Consider the following 4278-nt stretch of genomic DNA (forward strand, 5'->3'; position numbering starts at 1 on the left):
ATCAAATATTTACATTATGATTCATAACAGAAAATTATAGTTATGAAGTAGCAAACATAACTTTATGGTTAGGGGGTCACCACATCGTTAAGGACTGTATTAAACGGTTAGGAAAGTTGAGGACCACTGTTTTAGAAGAAATCAGGATCGCAGAATAAGAAATTCTATTCTAAAACTAATTTGTAATTGAGAACAATTGAGGGAATTTTCTCTAACATTTAAAAACGAAATATCGGGCTGGAGAGAAGGCTCCGGGATTAAGAGTACGTGGGTCTACACTTCCTGAGGACTTGGGTTCGATTCCCCACCACCCACCTGGTGGTTCATAACTGGCTCTTCTGACTACAAAGGGCATGCCTAGTTTTTTTCTGTCCCTTTGTGCAGTGGTTTACAGTGAGCGCAATACTTTGTGGCTTCCTCAGAACACTTTTTGTGGTAATATTTTCAGAGGCAGACTTAAAGGGAGGGATAGGGTGTGTGGTTGGGAGCAGTTGCACCTTTTACTTGTTCATTTATTGGTGTGTGTGTAGTGGTTGGGGGGATGCGTGTGCCGCAGAGGTCAGAGGACAGCTTTGTGGAGTCGGTTCTCTTCTGCTTTTTGGGGTGGTTTTAGGGCTCTAACTCAGATTGCCAGTCTCGTATGGCAAGCACCTGTGCTTGCTGAGCTACCCTGTCAGCCCTCTTTAAAAAACAAACAAACAAAAACAATGTATATAACACATCAGAATGACTTTCATTTTATTTTAATTTGTAAAGAGACCGTCTTGCTATGGTGTCCAGACTGGAGTGTAGTGATTAGTCACAGGCTCGGTCAAACAGATTAGCACCAGGGTTTGAACCGGCATGGGTTTCCCCTGTTCATCCCTTCTTAGACAACCTGTTGGTCCCTTGCCTCTGTAAGGTCATCATGTTGATAGCCCAGAGCCCCTGGACTCAAGTGATCCTTCTGCCTCAGCCTCCTGAGTAGCTGGCACTACATGCATCACCACACTCAGCCATGACACGAAGACTTTTTTTCCCCCGCCCTGTGTAACAGCTCTAGATATCCTGGAACTCACTTTGTAGTTTGTAGACCAGGCTGGCCTCAAACTCACAGACATCCATCTCCCTCTGCCTCCTGAGTACTGGGATTAAAGGCGTGCACTATCACGCCAGTGGCCATGGTGACTAGTGGGGAGCATGGCAGCAGGCAGGCAGGCATGGCACTGAGGCAGTAGCTGAGAACTCACATCTCTGAAATCTGGAGGCAGAGAGAGAGAGAGAGAGGGAGAGAGGGAAAGAGAGAGAGAGACTGGGAGACTGAACCTGACTGGGCCTCAAAGCCCACCCCCACTGACACACCTCCTCCAACAAAGTCATGCTTCCTAACCCTTCCCAAAATAGTTTCAACTAGAGGCCAAGCATTCAAATATATGAGCCTACAGGGGCATTCTCATTGAAATTGCCACACGCCTATTCGTTAGATTGACTGGCCAGCAAGCAGTGCCCCCACCTCTAGCTGTTAGTCTCTACCCCCATGCCCAGCCAGCTCTGGGGTTGATCTGAAGTCAGGTTCTGATGCTCGTGCAGTAAGCTAGTTACCCTCTCAACCATCTCCTCAGCCCTAGAGAATATTTTTCTTCTCTCTCCCAGCATCCATTCTTGAGTGACAATTCAATTGCGCTTACGGAGTTACACCCACATAGGACTGATCGAAACTTCCTTTAGCTATTAAACAGTGTATCTCAGCCTCCTCTGGTTAGGGAATGAGTATGCAGCTTATATTGCTTTTGTGTCGCTGCACAAAAATCACCATACATTTAGTGGCTTAAAAATGACACAAGTTACTAGAAACTAGCCAACTACCCGGGCAATGTGAAGTCTGGATCTTGGGGGAGAACATACACCCAACACTTTTTACTAAGACAGCGATATTCCTAACTACATTCTGAATATTTGTCTTTGTACCCCTGGAGAAGTGTAGTCCTCACTCTTCGTCAAGGAAGTAGCCCCTTGTGATAGACTGAGACCTTTACAGAAAACCACAGCTAATCAAAGTGAAGAGTTGTCGAGCCTGCTCCCAACTGATACATCTACAACACCTACAACACAACTAACTTCTGAACACAACTAACATCTGAACACAACTCAGGAATCATTGTGGAAGAGAGGGCAGAAAGATTCTAAGAGCCGGAGGAACAGTGTGTGGGGGAGGCTAGCTCTTATGTTTTCCAAGGTGCCTATGAGGAGGAGAGAGGGATAAGAAAATAGTTGAAAGATAGGCAAGAAGAGAAAGACAGAAACACAGGATAGCTACTGGAGGACCTGGATCAAAACCCAGCAGCCCCTTCTGCCTCTTCAAAAGGACTTTTTATAACAATGCCAAGGGGTGAGGCAAAAGACCTCCCCCTTGCTAGATCAAAACACACTGCACAGCCAAGTGTAGACCCTTCCAAACACCTGGTAACCACGCCTGTGGTCAAACCATCCTCGATACAGCCCTGCTAGGTAAAGCAAGCTCAGATTCTTGGACCCTGAGTAAGTTCTCACTAGGAAACCTCTGTGTGCCTCCTTGGAATGTCAAAAGCTACGCCCATAAAGTATCACCAACATAACTGCCCAAACATCAGCTGAATAAGGATGGCACCACATTTTAACATGGACAGGGAATTGGCCTCATGCTAACATGAGACCTCAGTTCTACACAATGAACCACAGGCAACTAAGGAATTTTGAGAGTGTGAGAAATAGTCTTCCTCAGGGATGGGCATACAAGTTACCAAATGGCCAGTCCTGAAAACAAACACGTAAGTAACATTATACCAACTGAGCAGGCTGTGTATGTATTTAGTGTAACACACACACACACACACACACACACACACACTCACACACACACACACACGTAACAAGAGTTAATGAAAACAGAGGTCATGAATTTGAAAGAGAGCAAGTAGGTGCGTCGGGCTGGGAGGCAGAGGCAGGTGGATCTCTGTGAGTTTGAGGCCAGCCTGGGCTACAAAGTGAGTTCCAGGAAAGCTCCAAAGCTACACAGAGAAACCCTGTCTTGAAAAACAAAACAAAACAAAACAAAACCAAACCAAACCAAACCAAACCAAACCAACTAACCAATAAACCAACCAACCAATCAACCAAACAAACAAAAAAACAAAATGCAGAGTAGACTCCCCCCCCCTCCACAAGGTTATAGTTTCTGAATATCAAGAGTGTGGTCATGTGTTGACTAGACCCTCTCACTGGTAAATGATATAAGGCAATTGACTTATACCCCCGATGATTGGAGAGATGACAGATGAGTCATAGAACACAGACTCTTAGGGAAAAGCTTTACTGGAAAGAAAAAGTGGGTCAAGGAGAAGGGGACAGCACTGATTACGAGAGACTGAAGTTGTCCCAAATCAGAGGAAGGAACAGACACTTGTTTTGTTTGGTTTTGTTTTGGAGTCTCTTCACAGAATACACACTTTTATCAGGGTTGTTAAGTACCTTTTATTTGGTAATTTTCCACTAGGCATGAGGATGATACTTATTAAAAAAAAAAAGACTTTTGGGACTGGGAGATGGCTCAGCCATTAAGACTGTGCACTGACTTGCAGAGGACCAGGATTCATTTCCCAGCACCCACAAGGGTGGCTCACAACTCCTTGTAATTTCAGCTCTGGGGGATCTGACACCCTCTTGTAGACTCTGAGGGCAGCTGCACTCATATGTGCATTTGAGCACATGTGTGTGCACGCACACACACATACACACAGAAACACATAATTCAAATATTAATTTCCCATGTAAGAATTTTTTGTCATGTTTAGATACAGATCAGTGGCCAGTTCAGGTGTGGAAACAGCAGAGTTTCATCCTTGTGATAAGAATAGAAAGACAGAAAGACAAGGAAGGGCGCATCTCACACATTCTTGATGAAGGAGGAGGCATTTTTATTTTTATAGACTATTTATTAAAAACCAAGAGTCTATTTGTCTCTTGTCTCCATGAGGTCTTCATCTACTTCATTCTCCCCCAACTTTCCCTTCAACTTCAACTGGGGAGTGGGGTGGAGGTCCTTTATCTTATATATAATGGTTCAAGTTGATTCAGTAGTGTTGACTCTACTTATCTTTGGACATTATAGAAATCTTTTTATTGTATTTTATATTTGAGACAGGCTCTCACTATATCGTTCTGGCTGTCCTGGAACTTGCTATGTAGACCAGGCTGGCGTTGAACTCACAGAGATTCACCTGCCTTTACCTTCCAAGAGATTAAAGGCATGTGCCACCATGC

This window comes from Onychomys torridus, chromosome 18, assembly GCF_903995425.1.
Source record: "Onychomys torridus chromosome 18, mOncTor1.1, whole genome shotgun sequence".
Classification (NCBI taxonomy): domain Eukaryota; kingdom Metazoa; phylum Chordata; class Mammalia; order Rodentia; family Cricetidae; genus Onychomys; species Onychomys torridus.